This window comes from Sorex araneus, chromosome 7, assembly GCF_027595985.1.
Source record: "Sorex araneus isolate mSorAra2 chromosome 7, mSorAra2.pri, whole genome shotgun sequence".
NCBI lineage: Eukaryota > Metazoa > Chordata > Mammalia > Eulipotyphla > Soricidae > Sorex > Sorex araneus.
The window spans coordinates 18,143,586-18,161,748 of record NC_073308.1 but is presented as its reverse complement, the minus strand read 5'-3'; positions in this window follow the sequence as shown (position 1 = coordinate 18,161,748).

Here is an 18,163-nt window from a genome sequence, read left to right as displayed (position 1 = left end):
GGACAGATAAGGAATGGCCTACCTCATGTGTTGGGTATGAAGAAGCATTGCAAGTAAACAAATGCCCATGGAAACAGACTCTGAGATCTGGTCTAAAGAACTGAGCTTATAGGGAGACAGGGATGGGAAGGGAATGTGGTCAGGAGGGGGTCCCTGAAACAATGTCCGAGAAGCAGATACTTTGGTGGAGGGTGTTCGGTTAGATTATTGTAGGCATTAAACCCTAACATTAACAGTACTTTAAATCACTGGTGCTTATAATAAAAATTTAAAACCTATTTTTTAAAAGTACAAATCAACTGCTAATAAACCTTTTTTGTGTTAAGTCAAGTATTTCTAGAGCAAACACAATTCATTGCCCTAAGTGGTTGGGAATAACCCAGGTGTGGTTCCTGCTCTAATTTAGCACAGAACTGGGCAAAGACAAATAATAAGCAAGAAAGCAAACTATTTGGGATATGTTAAATTTTAAGGAAGGCCACAAAGATGAAAAATGTGGACAGGAGGCACGACTTAGGTAAAAATGTAAGGATTATTTCTCCTGGAAGTGAGACCCTTCATGAATGAATGTATCTAGTGAGTTTCCACTCTCTGCCAGTTACTGTATAGACGAGAGTATTCCAAAGTGAGTAATAAAGCAAGTTTTGATCAGAAAGGTAAGAACAAAGGTAGAAATTACTGTGAGGACAAGTGTTTTTTGCTGTGTGATGGTGTCAATGACCCCCATCAACACAGTTTCTAATTACAGAGGACCACAAGTCCAATGTGAAAATGTGGAGAAATGTGAAGAGATGGCTTGGTTGCTCAAAGAACCTTTTAAAATTGTTACTGTCAAGTTCCAAAGTCTCAGACCAACTAGATGTTTAAGTAAATAAGCTTTTCATTATCCTAAGTGTATGTTAGAAAAGGCCAGTGCTATAGGTGGAGACTGGTTTGCTAGAGAACAAGAATTGTTGGAAGAAGATATAACAGCTACTTATTTTTATGGGGCTTCTACATCAATCTTATATCAATAACACGATCGAGGGACATAAATTTCAGCAGCTTGCTTCTGTTTCACCTGCTGTGGGGTCCACGCGGTCCTACTGCAATCTCCAGGAGTGGAATGGAGCTATTTGCTGGGGCCATAAATAAGACAGGGTGTCATGGAAGTTTTCATTTGACTGAGCAGTAATGGAGTTAATTATACTTTCCGTCTCTTTGTTTTTGATCTGTGTTTCCAAAGTCATCTAAGCTTTGGGGAGTCTCCGCTTTAACTCTTCCCTGGTCTGTTTGGATTGTGGGGCTTGGAATGACTACCAGTGGTTCTGCTGTAAAGATTTGCACCTTTTTTGGAAACAGTGTAGGTTGTGCTGCTTGAAGTTATCCCATGGAATAGGGGTATTGTTAACACTATTTTGTACCTGATACATAATTTTTAAAGTAAATATTTCCTATAAATTACCTAAAGAGGCAGCAGGTGTTAGAAAAATTTTGTAGTGGAGACAGACATAGAGAGTAGAAGGGACTTCTGAACTATAGCCTGGCAAGGCAAACTAGCCAGGAGTGGACCTAGAATGTTCCGTAGGGTTTTTTTTTGCTGGAATTAGGAGTACAAAGGGATTGCCATGATATTGTTGCCAGCTTATTGTGTTGAGAGATTACATAGATAAACATTCATACACACCTACCATTCTTTAATCATTTGGAAACATAGTTTACTTTTAATCCAAATTGGTGGTAGCATATATCTACTTAATTTGCAATACTTAAAATACCATGCAAAACTGAAAATAGCCATATTTATTTAATAATCTAATTTCAGTTTAATTATTTCTTTCACTTTGTGTGTGTCTGTCTGTCTGTCTGTGCATGGGTTTTGGGGCACAACTGATGGTACTCATGTGCTCAGGGGGCAACTTCCAGCCCTGTGCTCAGGGGTCACTCCTGGAATTGCTCAATGGACAATGAAGTGTCAGTGATTGAACCAGGGTTTTCCACATGCAAAGCATATGTTCAGCCCTTTGCGCTCTCTTTCCAGATTCCCACCTTGATTTTTTTGTGATGTAGAAATAATTTAGTTTAATTGAATAAACTAATCTCCAAAGGAAAACATTGAGGGAAATTTTTGTGCAGATTTTAGCTGTACAATAATAATGAGAATTTGGGGGAGTAAAGGGGTTTTGACTTTCTCAAGCTAAATAATTTGGATAGATGAAATGTGAGAAAGAGAAATGCACATTTCTCATCTTTGCAGACATATTTTATATAGACACATGGTATATACTAAAAGTTATAAAGCAAATTTACGATACTTTAATTTTGATTTGAAATGTGATTTTGCTGCTTAGTAATTGCTCTTTCTTTGGTAATGTTCCCTTGATAATGCACAGATTCACACAAAACTTTTCTGATGTATCTTCCTTGTTGGAATTTGTCTCTAAAAATGACTTAAACAATCATGCATTTTAACTGTATATTAAAATGGTTTTAAAATTCCAATATACAATTTGTTTTGTCTTCTGCGCAAATGACTTCTACTGTTAATCATATTTTTGACATGTTTGCCAATATTTTTAAGATAAGCAGGTAAGTAAGTTACTTTTCATCCTTAAAAGAAATAGGCTAAATAGGAGACATAATCTGAAAATTGGGCTGGGAAAAATGGGGAGGAGAGTTGTTGAAATCTGGATGTAATAGTAACCCTTTGTAAGCTAGAAAAAGATTCTTTAATTTTTGGCCTGAGAGTAATTATCTGTAAGGATTTTATGCAATTCATCTTTACCGTGAGTGGAAGGATAGAGAATTTAGGTATGTCTTAGCTAGAGAGAGTTAGCTGGAGTCAAGCAGAGGGTAATTTTTCTATTCCTGGGTCCTGAGATATGGCCTCAATGGGCTTCTTTTATAGTTTGTTATTGGTAAGAATTTTGGGGGCTAACTCTTAGATTAAGCTTGAGGACTCTCTAGTAAAGGGAAGTGCTTCCATGGCAAAACTGCAAGGCAAACTAATTGGTAGTTTCCCTGGGTGTGTTTCTCTCCCTTGTTGTTAGTGGCTTTGTTCAGAGAAAACCTTGAAAGCCATGGGGGAAGGGAGGCAGAATTAATCAGCCTTTCGCCTTATTTAAAGACTAGTTTGACCACCATCACTGTTGCATTGGATCAAAAGTGAAGAAACTCCATGTTTCAGAACAGCTCCAAAGGACTGGAGATAAAAAGGAAAAGCAAACAAGTTAGGGGAGGGAGAGGGGGCTGGGCAGTAGCTAGTTCTCAGTCTCTGCACTGCCTTGATGTGAAAATGGGTGTGAGTAGCCAGTTTTGTGACAGGTCCATGGCTCAGTCATGGGCTTCAGCGTGTCCCTGTGAAATTTGACGCCTATGACAAGTGGAACAATATAAAAGGAGAATTCCAGCAGTTTGATTTTGAGTTGTTTGGCATGCTGCTTTAAAACGAAAATGAACATTCTTTGGGTGTTTCTCAAATGCTAAGAAGATGACTCAGTGAAAAGTAAATTGAAGCTAGCCTTTCAGTAAGGAAGGTCACAGTTTCTTCCCTTTGAAGTCGTTCAGGCTCCCGAACCAGTTTGCATATTGAGCTTCCCAGAACTATGGAAACTATCTGGAGCGCTTGAGCATGAAGAACACCATTCTCAATGTCTTTAGCTACAAATTGATAAGCAAATGGGCTCCAGGAGCCTGATGGGGAGGGGCGCACCCCGGAACTCCAGTTTGTTTATTACAGAGGAAGTTCTGATCAAGTTTATGGGGCTCAAGACTCCAGCCCCATTGAAGAGTAGCATAAGGCATTGTAAATAGGAACATCAAAGCATTAGCCATTTCAATGAAATGAAGCAAATCAATCGTTTTTCAGAAAGGTGCCTTTCAGATCTCCTTTCTCAGTTTCTGAGTCTCTGTCAAGTTCATATGAAAACAACTTGCGTTAACCTGATTTCAGCTCAGGGTCTTTGGAGGTCAGTAATTTAATCAGTACACCAGGCTTTTCAGCATCTGTTGCAAAACAAGAACCTTAAAGAGCCGTTAAAGCAATTCAGTGGCATCAACATTAGAATAAAAACAAAAGCCAAAACAACACAACTAAATCACTTGAAATTATTCAGGGTATGGATTTGCTTCCTTCCATTGATTGCCTTTTATTTAGTATAATTTTTTAAAAAATGTGTATGTGTATGGCCACTAAAATGGTGCATGTGTCAAATCTAGGTAAATTTAGAGATGTGTGTAAATAAATATGTCCGTGTTTGTATATATACATATATAGCGAAGTGTAATAGTTTTTTTTAATTTTTTTTGTAATAATTTAATTTAAAGAAATTTACTTAAGAGAAACGTGAGGAGAGTAAGACATGTTCCAGAGAGAACAATGATTTCTTCAGAGCTGGCAAAAGCCTATCTCTAGTATTTTTCAGATTAAAAAATTTTATTTTGATTAAAAAATCTTCTCAATACTTTTAAATCAAAATAAGTGTGGTCAATCAATTGCAGTCTTGTGTCCTGTTAAACAATTTCAGCAGCAAAAAGCAAGCTGACCGTGGTTTTTGTATGAATTAGGAAGGCAATAATTGCCCGCCAGGTTCTGATTTTTCCAATTGGCACTAATTGAGTGCCTTCAACTTGAAAACACTGAACTAGCACGCTCACTTGAGAGTCAAAGGTGATTGTCAGCCCTTGTCTGCCCTGGGCTTCTGGAGACCAGGAATCCTGTTACAGAAACCTTTGCTTACCCTCAAGGAATAACACCGTGCTATAACATGACATTCTACTAACGGATAAATAAAATATACATAATTAAATTTTTAGAAAATCAACTCCTGGGTTGAGAATTTGAATTTCCAAATGAAATCCTTTAGAGATGTTAAAATAAAGGGATTAACTATAAACTGGCTTTCTATGTACTCAAACCTGACTCAGGGCATTGTACAAGCACATGGGGAAGAGACAGAAAGATGAGAGGAATGCATTTCCTTAAGCACTGCATTTTTTCCTTTTTTTTTTTTAATGTCGTCAGCATTACATTTCTGTTGAAAAAGTTACCGAATACAGAAATTAAACAGCCGTTAAGAGTAGATTTGGGTTGAGGGAAGTGTGAGCACAGAAGTGAGGGAAGTGTGAGCACAGAAGTGTATAAATCTGTAACTGTACCCTCACGGTGATTCTCTAATTAAAAATAAATAAATTATAAAAATCAAAAAAAAAAAAAAAAAAAAAAACTGGTTCTACCCTTTTGAAAACAGTATGAACGCTTCTCAAAAAACTAGAAATTGAGCTTCCATTTGACCCAGCAATACGACTTCTGGGATATATCCCAGAGATGCAAATGAAGTATAGTAGAAATGACATCTGCACTTAAATGTTCATTTCAGCACTGTTTACAATAGCCAAAATCTGGAAACAAACAGAATGCCCCAAAACAGATGACTGGTTAAAGAAACTCAGGTACATCTATACAATGGAACACTATGCAGCTGTTAGAAAAGATGAAGTCATGAAATTTGCATGTAGGTGGATCAACATGGAAGTATCATATTAAGTGAAATGAGTCAGAAAGAGAGGGATAGACATAGAAAGATTGCACTCATTTGTGGAATATAAAGTAACAGAATGGGAGACTAACACCCAAGAACAGTAGAGATAAGTACCAGGAGGATTACTCCACAGCTTAGAAGCCGGCCTTGCATGCTGGGGGAAAAGGCAGCTCAGATAGAGAAGGGACCACCAAGTAAAGGAGCTAGAAGGGCCCATTCGGGATGGGAGATGCGGGCTGAAAGCAGACTATAGACAGAACATGATGGCTACTTAATACCTTTACTTCAAACCACAACACCCCAAAGGAGAGAGAGAGCAAAAGGGAATGCCCTGCCACAGAGGCAGGGTGGGGTGTGGGGAGGATGGGGTTGAGGTGGTGAGAGGGATGCTGGGACCATTGGTGGTGGAAAATGGGCACTGGTGGAGGGATGGGCACTCAACCATTGTATTACTGAAACGCAAGCATGAAAGTTTGTAAGTCTGTAACTGTACCCCACGGTGATTCACTAATAAAATTTTTTTAATTGCAAAAAAAAAAAAAATAAAAGCTAGAAAATGATTTTGATTTTGAAAATGAGTATGGTGCAGAATCAGAATTAAAGGGAACAAGAAGACATAATGTACCCAATGTACCAATGAGAAGTTTTCCCTGGAAAAAAAAAAAAAAAGAGTAGATTTGGGTTTCTTTCTGAGCTGAGTTACGTGATGAGTAAAACTACATAATGAAGAACATCCCTTTAGCCAGAGTCTAAGAGTTTGCTCTCTCTAAATTGGCTAGATGTTATTTTTGCGAATAGATACAGAGGGGCCAGGAGAGAAGGGGAGGTAAGGACATACATATATTCATAGACAGGCAAAATTTTATTTTTAAAATTCTTTAGATTAGGAGTCAGGTGCTAATTTGAAAAATTTAAACTGCAAAGATTTTTTTGCAGTTTAAATTTTAATTTGAAATTAAAAATTTTAATTTGTGTCCTGTTAAACAATTTCAGCAGCAAAAAGCATTATTGAAATTAAATCATTAATTTAATTGAAAAATTAAAAATTTTAATTTGAAAAATTTATACTGCAAAAACAGACACAGAATATGAAGAAAGCAAAATTTCCATCATCTGTGCTTCCCAGTTTTCTTAGTCTACAGACAGGAGATGGCCATAATTTGAAAGCCAAGAGGAAGGGGGAGAGTGGCACGGAGAGAAGTATCCCCAAGGATTGCAAGGACAAATCTAGTTGACCATGAAGCTGGAAGATGGGACTGGCTCTGAGCTTATTTCAGTGGGGTGCGTAGGAAATAAACTTTGTTGAGATCTCTGAAACTTGCTGAAGATTTCTTCCCCCTCACTTCCCACTTCAAAGGAAAGAGAATTTTTTTATGAAAGCTTGTCTCTGATAACAGCTTGAAGGGCAAAACATTCTGGAATGTGCCACTGGCTGCAGGGCGGAGAGGGCTAGATTTGTCATCATCTAGAGTATAAGTGGGAATGAGAAACTGAGGGGACTGGGGGAGAAGCTATGTGTGAAAAGGTCCCAGCAGAACTGTGGAGGCAATAGAACTGTAGGCCTCAGATATTAGGAACACAGCAAAGAATTTTCTGGGCTGGGAAAAGGGTCATGGTAGTAAAATTCAAAAAGATTCATTTAGTCTGGAAGAAATAAGACAGTAAGGAAGATACTTGCCTTGCATATAACTGATCCTGGTTCCATCTTCAGCACCACATGAGGTCCCTGGAGCACAACCAGGAGTGATCCCTGAGCACAGCTGGCTGTGATCCCCAGATAACAACCAATCAAAAAATTAAATTCTGTGTTTGCTGAGCTTAAGCCATATTTAAGATATTGAGATTAAAATATACATTAGGTTACAGACTAGAAACAAATTTCAGAACAGAAGAGAGCAGGGAAGCATTTCATCTTATTATAATAACTTTATTTGGAAGCACTCTCTAGAATCTGACTCTGCTAGAACATTCTCCTGTTCAGCTTCAAAGTACAATGTGGAAGTCAAGTCATCTGGAAATCTTTATTTTTTTTTTTATTATCTCCACACCTGAGCACCAGAAAACCCCACATCTATCAATGTTTTAGAATCTTAGAGTAGAGTAACACACACTATTTTTAGATATGGTTTTGTTGACCTCCAATTAGCAATTTGTCATTTTATCACAAAGTGGATTTGTTATGGAACAACATCAAAGGTAGTTTGGTGGTGGCAATCTCCCCGAGACACTCAGACATATGTCCCCAGGCAACGAGAAGCCTTTGCTGTGGCTGCCATCAAGGTGCCTCCCTTTCCTTCCCCTGAGAACAAAAGCAATGTCCCTTTCCAGGAAGGATGCCAGATGCGTGTGATAGACTTCTTCTAGGGAAGTTTTGATAACTCATGCTTCTTCATGGTAAATTTGAATCATTCTGCAAAGGCCAAAATAAAATCTCATTAAATTTTGATAGAAATTATATTAACCCACACGTGACTTAAACCCACACATGACTCTGGGGACACTGACAATTAGATCTTACCAGTCAGAAATGTCAATTCTTTTCAAACATCCTTTCATATCGCATGGAAAAGTTTCATGATTGCCTTCCCTCCCAAGCCAATATCTTACTTAGTGTATTTATTTCTTTTTTTTCTGTATATGTGTTGTTAAAGTGAATGCTTTTTTTTCATTATTTTTCTGATTAATATTCTGTCACTGGTTTCAATATATGTTCTTTTTCTGAATTAGCTTTCTTTTTCTTTGGCAGTATACACCTTTTTTTTTTTTTTTTTTTTTTTTTTTTTTGCATTTTGGGTCAAACCCGGCGATGCACAGGGGTTACTCTTGGCTCTGAACTCAGGAACCACCCCTGGCGGTGCTCGGGGACATATGGGATGCTGGGAATCGAACCCGGGTCGCCGCATGCAAGTCAAACACCCTACCTGCTGTGCTACCGCTCCAGCCCCAGTATACACCTAATTTATAACTGTATTTTACTATGAGTTTTTAAGAAATTATGTTTACAGTATTTTGGGTTATTTCTTTAAAATGTAATTAAACTCCTCCAATGTTTATGGGTTTAAGAAGCAAGGCCAGACAAATACTCTACTCCACAAAATTGTCAGGAATTTATATTAAAATATTGGAATGGGGCTGAAGCAATAGCACAGTGGGTAGGGCGTTTGCCTTGCACGTGGACGACCCGGATTTGATTCCCAGCATCCCATTTGGTCCCCCAGCAATGCCAGGGGTGATTCCTGAGTGCAGAGCCAGGAATAACTAACCCTTGAGCATTGCCGGGTGTCACCCAAAGAGCCAAAAAAAAAAAAAAACAAAAACAAAACAAAACAAACAAAAAAAAATTAAAGTATTGGAATGAAGCAATTTTTTTAACATGATTTGTAATAGGTCTAATTCTTTTTTATCTTAATTGAAGGTTTCATACTTAATACATTTTTTGAAGTCTGGAATATGATAATAATTCATCTCTATTCTTTGTCCTATAAGTAACTGCCTAAATTATTAAAAAATTAAAAGGCATACATCCCCTCCATTTTTATAGAAAATGTCATGGTCAGTGTGTTGCTATAGAACTGGTCAAATTTGATGTTTTTGCAATGTCTGAGTATGAAATAGTCTTAGTGACTTACTTCTTTGTACCGGGATATCACAGCGACCCAGAAAAGTCTTGAAGCAGGTTAATAGCAGCACTGTTAAACTTGTTTCCAAAGCAGTCAAACCAGCCCTATCAATAGAGAGCAAGATTCTTTTATACTGAAAAGATAACATTTTTATTAGGTAAGAACACAAGTTGAATGTTATATGCCTATATTATTGATAGACTCAATCTAAACATTGCTTTGCTAGCAAATTTAATTTGACTTTCAAACTTGATTCTCTATGGAAAAATTGTTCCTCATTTGGGGATCTTATGAAGCCAAATTATGATTCAGATATAAGAAAACACAATTCTTCTTATAATTGTAGGCTTTAACTACAAAGGTTTCAGTGAACCCCCACTCCGTATTCTAGTCCTAAACTTTTCTAATGTGTAATTGTGTACTCAAGTGAATAAGCCACACAGTCTTATAAAAAGAGGCAAGATTTTATTTCTTTGACATATTTCAAAGAGCTAAGCAAATTTTCACTGTGTGAAGGAAGGAAAAAGGTGAATTCTGGCTAGCAGAGAAAGGCAGGGTAAAGGGACTGATGGAGAAAATCAAAGGAGGCATGAAAGCATGTTTGACATCGTCCCTCCAGAAAATCCACGTGCACTGGGAAATAGACATCCAGGAAGAACCCCCTGAGTGACTGCATGTACAAAATATGATGCCTTTTTGGTTTTTAGATACTTGGTGGCCTTTACAATCTTAACAGTGTGGAATAATCATATAACACATTCTTGTATAAGTGATTGGATACTTGTAGAGGCTGTAAATGCATTTGATAATGTATTTTGCAAAATATTAATTTTAAGTAGACAAATAATTTAAAAAGTCTTGTACAATATGTTATTACTCGAGATAAAAGTCTTACTTCTTGTTACATTTACTTATTTTGCACTTTATTGAGTTAACATGGTTAGGATTATGTTCATACATATGCGACTTAATGTACACCTACCACCACCAAAATGCTACAGATCCTCCTCCACTGTCCTTCTTTCACCATCATCCCCTCTTTTCTTTTCCCATCCCTCTATCCCCTTTCCAACCACTTGGTAAATTCAGTTCGACTTTCAGAGGCCAGGGTTTCTGTTCAGTTGATATTGTCTATTTCCTTGTCTTGTTTCTCTTGTGAGATCTTTCTATGTTTGTCTCTGACTTATTTAGCTTAATATTACATCCTCTAGTTCTATCCACGTTGCACAAAAAGAAATATCTCATTTTCCCCTCTTATGCTGAGTGGTAATCTATTGTGTATATGCACCACAATCTTTTAAATTCATTTATGTCTTTATTTCCAGATCTTAGTTATTGTAAAAGGTGTTGCACTGTACATAGATGTGCATATATATTTTGAATTAGTGTGTGTTTTCTTGGGATAGAGGACTAAGAGTGGAATGTATTTGGTCTGCAGCATTCCATTTGGATTGCTGGCTCCATCACTGGATAATTAGTTGTTTGAGGACACATCTTAGATCATATGAATTAACACAAATATTGCCTGCTTGTTGTTGTTGCTGTTATTTTAGTAGGAATTATATCTTGAAAGTCTTGAGGCCACAAGGTCTACACCTGGTAGTGCTTAGGAGATTAATTGGAGCTGGGGATTGAACTCAAGGCCTTTCACCTGGTATGTGCTTAGACCCACTAGTTGTACTCTACCTCTTGAGCCATATAATAGTGTAAAATTTATTTTTCCTATAAAATGTTATAGTTTTCGATGTGACTCTTTACCAAGTGATACATATGCCAGCTGTTACTATTTCTAAGACACATACTGCTTAATATTATTTTTAAGGCACAAAGTTGTTTTAAAAGTATGTATTTTAAATGAGCAGAGTACCTCATTACAATCTATCTTATTTAAAATAACTTGATCATTTTATAACAAAATCTAAATAAACTAGTCTGTAAAACTCTAGAAAGCCCTAGAAAACTGGATAATAGTCTTAAATTCCACTAAATACATTGTCATTAGCCCCAACTGCTGACAATAGAATGAAGAAATCTACTTATTTAAATAAGTAAATATTTAAACTCATATTTACTGAGTTTAAATCACTGAACAAGTTTTCAGTTATTGTTATCCTTTACTCAACAACCTTTAGATTTATTGCAAGTTCATGTCATGTTGGCCTCTAGGTGAAACACTTAGTTCATTGGTCCGAACTAGGTGTATTGTAGTGTTGGAGGCTGATGGGGATGGGGAAAGTCAATTAAACCTCTAGCAGAATGGAATCTGCTCATGTCCTGTACAGCTGCTGTCCACACTGGGAGGTGGATCACAACAGCAAAGCATCTTGAACCTTTTTATTAGGACTTGGGATCTCATTTTCTCGAATACACTCAAGTCAATAGTTCAGCTCATATTACATGAGTGTCTTTTTTAAATCTAGATAGCAGAATAGAAAAATATACGTGCTGGTATGTGGTCAGAATACACAGAAGGAACAAATAGAAACTGTTTCTATAAATGTGCATTTATATGTAGTTGGCATGTGAATCAGTACAAATGAAATTTTAGTGGCCAGTGTAAAAAGGTTTTCACATTTACATCTGTTCTTTAAGAAAAAGTTGGTGACCTAAAAAAGTTTATACTTTTTATTTTTATTTTTATTTATTTTTATTTTATTTATTTTTTCTCTGCACAGTAGAGCCTAGCAAGCTACCCGTGACATATTTGATATGCCAAAAACAGTAACAACAATGTGCTCTTCGTGTTCCTGGAGCAAGCAGATACCATCGGGCTACACTAGCACATGACAGGGACAAATGAAGACGTTACTGGTGCCCGCTGGAGCAATCAATGAACAACGGGATGACAGTGACAGTGACAGTGACTTTCTCTCTTCTTGGAAGAAATGTGAAAGATGTGTCTAAGTAATTTCTGACTATCTGACTATTAAAATAAAAAAAGACGTAGAGACTTGGCTCATTGCCAGTAAATCTTTCTTCTCCACTATTGACTACTGTCTATTTTTATGAGCATTGACTGAACCACAAATACTTTAACAGCACAAAACACAATTTAATAGAAAGCACTAATGAGAGAAATGTCTCCTACATCCTACAGGTAATGAAACAGACTATCAGGTTCATATTTTATTTGATTATGGTGTTTGCATTTATTTTTTTTTACTAATCCCTAATTATCCTGAATGAATTGAAAGGCAAGCTTTGCAAATGTACAATTATATGACATACATAGCTATCAAGTATACAATATTTGTATTATGTACCATCCATCATGTTTATGTTATTTTCTATGTCCATTATGATGTGGGCTCAAATGGTTTAACAACCATTAAACTAGTGAGGACAGGGGCATGTATGCAGTTGTGCAGAATTGAAAGCTTTAAGATAATCTGGTTCCAACATATTAATGGAGAATTAAAAATGTTATTGTGACTTTAAATATACTCAAGTAATTCTTATCACTTAAAATGTATGTGAATGTTTGGGGGATGGGATTGGGTCAGAACATATTATCTGTGGATCTAGCCTAGAGCTTCTTCTATAAAAAACATTTTCCTAAATTTCTCTGCCTTGGCAGATGGTCTCTCCTCTATCTTCCATGAGCCTGTAATCTTTTGTGAATCTTTTTCATTGCTCTGGTTAATTTTATAGAAGTATCTGTTTTTCTAAATTGTCTATATTTGCTATCATTGTATGTTTCTAACATGTAAAGGAAAGAAGGTAGGAATAGAGTGAATGGAATGAAATCAACAGACTATAACAGTTGAGAAACAATGCTTTTATGTTGTCTGTGAAACAGGAGAGAGATGCTAATCTCTTGAAGACTGGGAGGAGCAAATATTGAAAGAGAGTTTAAAGATGGTGGCGAAACATTGGAAATATGTTGGAGGGGAGGATCAATGAAACTCAAAGTGGAGTTGAAAGCCAGGTACATATCTGAAATCACACTTTTTTTTTCCTTTTTTGGGTCACACCTGGCAATGCACAGGAGTCACTTTTGGTTCTGCACTCAGGAATTACCCCTGGCTGTGCTCAGGGGACCATACAGGATGCTGAGAATCGAACCCGGGTCGGCCGCGTGCAAGGCAAATGCCCTACCTGCTGCGCTATTGCTCCAGTCCCTATGAAATCACACATTTGAAAGAATTTCATGATTGCTTGAAATTTCTCTGACATTGCAGGGATCTAGATCCAACTGGGGTTTGGGTAGATGGAAGCAGGAAATGCCAATGTGAAAGGAAATTGAGAGACTAGTGAGAGTTCATGGTCAGATCAATACCAAACACAAGCCGTAGAGCTGAAGAATACAACAGCTGTGAAAAAAACACCAGAATGCTCCACAATAGATCTAATGAAGCCCAGAAAGGATGAGTATGGTTTAAGATAAAACAGTTAAACACAAACACACACAGACATATACACATACACACACAAGGCACACACACAAGGACACACAGACACATAGACACAGCAACAGCAAACATAACTGAGGAAGACATAAGGGGCCTACAGAACCATATGAAATAGCATATATCTGAATTTCGTGGGTTCTGGGAGGGAGGGAGGGAGAGAGAGAGAGGAAGAGAGAGAGAGAGAACCATATGTGTGTTCAAGTTGAACTCAAAAGGAAGAGAGACAGAATCCTTGTCTTGTCTCTGGGGTATAGTGTCATACAGAGGGGACAAATTACTATGCAATTATTAATCAGGGAACTTAAGACTTCAAGATAGTGGACCAACCCTATGGTTGGCCATACCAATGAGTTAAGGAGCAGACAAGGTGAAAAGGTCATTGGCATACAGAGGAAGCTGTGCTGCATCAATTCATGGAATGAGAGGTCATGAATTGGAGGTATGATTGGGATTTGATTTTTTTTTCTTTTTTTCTTTTTCTTTTTTTTTTTTTTTTGCCTTTTGGGTCATACTCTGCAATGCTCAGGGGTTATTCCTGGCTCTGCACTCAGAATTATTCCTGGCAGTGCTCAGGGGACCACATGCAATGCTGGGAATCAAACCCGGGTCAGCAGTGTGCAAAGCAAATGCCTTCCCCACCTTGCTGTAGCTCCAGCCCCAGGGATTTGATTTTTTTTATGGTGCCAGGGAAATTAAAGCTCAGTCTGGGGAGTTGGCTCTTATAAAATATTGAAGTCTTATCTTGCATTGTTTTTCTTTATGCGATTTATTTGATTTGACATAAGGCCTTTGAGGGACAGCCAAGTTGTTAGATATTTATATACATATTTTTAATGACCGAATACTATTTTATTTTGTATATATACACAACATACACACACACAAAATACAGTTTTGTAAACCCTCTGTTCCATGAATGAAACTTTTTTTCATTTTCTCTCTCCCATAATGTTTGTTTCTCTCTCCCATAATGTAAATAATATAGCAGTGAACACGGAAGTGAAAGTATTTTTTTGAGTTAGTGTTTAAGTTTTTCTTTTTAATTCTCATAATCAGTATTTTTTTTACTTACCATGATAGAAGGTGAAAAACTAGCCATTACCCCAACTTCTCATCCCCACCTTCTTTGTCGCTGAGTTATGCCCCAGATTTTTTATTGTTTCAATTTATTTCATAGAAGTTATCTCTGTGGAATCCAGGTCTCCTGTGTTGTCCTCATCCTTGAATTTTGGCTGAGAATGGCACTCATGATTTAAAATGAAAAATTTTAGATTTTTAAATTAAAAGTCATGATTAAAAAAACTGTTCCTTTGACTTTGAATAATATTTACGAGTGGTTTGTATATAAGTGTAATCTCAACAGTAAAACTCTGTTTCTGGGCTGGGGGAAGAGCACAATTCGCAGGGCGCTAGTCTTGCATGTGGCCAAGCTAAGTTCAGTCCCTGGCACTGGATATGATCTTCTAATGATAACCAGGAGTGTTCCCTGAGCACAGAACCAGGAGCAAGCTCTTAGCACCACTAAGCGTGGCCCAAAATTCTCCCAAAATAAAATAAAATAAAATAATTATTTCTAGATCAATTCTCACTCTTTTGTAGAGAATCTATTTTTATAGAGAAAATGTATATGTATATGTATATGTATATGTATATGTATATGTATATGTATATGTATATGGTATGTGGCTGGAGTGATAGCACAGCGGGTAGGGCGTTTTGCCTTGCATGAGGCCGACCTGGGTTCGATTCTTCTGTCCCTCTCAGAGAGCTTGGCAAGCTACCAAGAGTATCTCGCCCACACGGCAGAGCCAGGCAATCTACCAGTGGCGTATTCGATATGCCAAAAACAATAACAATTCTCACAATGGAGACATTACTGGTGCCCACTCGAGCAAATCGATGAGCAATGGGATGACAGTGACAGTGACAATCATTTATATATATACATACATATATATAAAATAAATACTGTTTTTTACTGTTTTTATTGTTTTACTGTTTTTAATATATATGTATATATATAAAAGCATGCATGTCTGTAGCTGTAATTGTAGCTCTAATGAGAGTCATATGTCTCCTTTTATGCATTTGATGTGCTCTTTCCTTTTTATTTATAGGGATCACACTTAGTGGTGCTTTGTTGAGGGGCCTTATGGTGCCAGGAGTCAGGACTGAACTCAAGGCCTTAAATATGCTAGGAATTTACTTTACCCCTTAAGTTATCTCTGATTTCTTGATGAGGTTTTCTAATGTGAAAATCGTGTTTCACCAAATATACTGGGAAATTTAATTTATTCATTCATTAGTTTTTAAAAAATATTTTTATTTTTCTGCTTTGAGCCTCCTTTTGAACGAGTACCAGTTTTCCTTAATTGTTTCTTCATAGAAATTCACTTTGAACTAAGTCATTTAGCCTCAACACATCCAAAGCATAGAAGTTTTGTTGTTGTATTGCCACACTTTGAGTTCTGGCTGATTCAGAACGATGATGTAATACATACTATGTTATGAGAGAATAAATAACTTTTTCTGTTCCTTTCTCTTTATGCTTTACATGTGGGGTTTATTTTAACCACAATTTCAAGTTTTGTATCGCATTTTAATTTTGATGTTCATATTTTTAACTCACAAGAAGTTTTTTTCATTTTATGTCATTGGTCCTTTCTCAAAGAAGCATGTTCTTTGAACACCCATATTGCCTCAGTTCTCTCTGAAGACACTCTGGGAACTGTGTAAGCTTTCTTTTCCATTTCCTCAAATGACAATTTTTTTTGCATGTTTATGCTGTTTGATGGACTCAAATCATACAGTAGTTTCAATTCTCAATATTTTTAGTGGTGGAATAGTTTTGTAAAGGATTAAAATGGATTTGCTCCAATTCTTTCTTGATGATTCTCTTTCACATACGCTTTAAGAAGGATTTGGCTAAGTACAAAATTTGGCTAAGTGAATGACAGTCTCTATAACCAGGTGTGCACACGTACAGTGCTTCTCAAGTGGTACTGAACACACTTATTCCTTAATACAGGTCTTATTTAATACATATTCTAATGTAGTAAGTCTGAAATAGACTTATCTTTGAGGGTTTTCTTAAATGGTTATGCCCAGGCATGCAGATTATGGGACCTATTTAATTCCAATTTATTATAGAATTGGGAGGATTCACCGTAATTCTGCTCAGTTATATTCTACAAGAATAGTCTATGATGGTCATGAGATAGATCATTAGATCAAATCATTAGATCATTGGTTGTTTCATTAGATTGGCAAGTGGATTTTCTAAAAACACTTGTTCCATGGACAGTAAATCTGCCCAGTATTGTTAACAAATTCTTGTCCTCAAAAATCAGAAAACTGGGTAATGGAATAATAAAGGTAGCAACTTTCCTTATAGCAAAAGCCAACAATGTTTACATCACATTGAGCGCCCCCTTTTTTTTCATAAGAATGTGAGTTGCTCAGTACACGTGTATGTTAAAAAAAATCACAGGGAAAGTTACTATAGAGTTAAAGCTGAGTATGTGGGCAGCTAAGGTACATGCCACTTTTGAGAATAAAAATAGTGTGTACCTTATTAAAAGCCTTCTGACAGGGTCAGCAGCCTAGTCACAGAATACCTACCAGAACAATTTCAATTTTAATAGGTTTTACTATGTATTTCATAAGCAGTCCCATTGAAATTGAGTCATCAAAGCTCCCAGTTTCTCCAAGACAGATTTTAGCCTGAGAGCTTGGAGTAATTATCCCACTGGATGTTAGCCTGTGTAGCTATTTCAGCCTCGTTCATCATTTCAAACAGCTACATACTCTGCCTGCTAATTTCTTCGGATGGATTAGCTGCTCTCACTTGTCTATCTTTTTTTTTCTGGGGGGTGAAATATTGCCTTCTTCCCATGTTTTAATAAGCTGAGCAGGCATGCTCCACTGCACTGCTCCTGACTCCTATTTCTTTCAGCTCCAAGAATGATCTTCTGGGGGAAGAGCTGGGTATAAATGTGAAGGTGAAAACTTGGCAACTACCACCTGCAGCCCCAAGCCAGTTGCCTTCAGCCAGGCTGAGATCTCAGTGCCAAGGCTGAGGTGGTCTGCATTTGCCTATTGTACATTGAAAGTTGCCCCACACCGACTGCATGACTGGATTACTTACCTTCTGCTCAATTTTAGACTTTGATCTTTTTTCTCCACTCTCTTCTCACTCCCTAACCACCACCCCCTGCATTTCACCTCTGCAGTGCCTATGTGCCTCCCACTGGAAAGCCACAATGCACAGACCTATTCATTGCAGAATATAACTTCCTCCATTCTTCACAGTAATGACCCTGTTTGAGCTTTTGAATTCAGGGGTTCAATGATTTCTTTATTTTCTGACCTCCCAGTGAGAACATACAATTTCACATGCTGGATTATCAGTCCTTTGTAGGTAGGTGGTGAAAAAAAAGAAAAGAAAAGAAAGCAGGGATCCTGGTAATAAACCAATCAAGGTGTTAATCCTCTCTACTATTTAGAGTTTTGTGATCTGGAGTAAGTTTTTCCACTTCTCCCTCATCTTCACAATAGGGATAGATCATGTCTTCATCTTAGGGCTGCAAGGGAACTGACAACTGAGATTGTG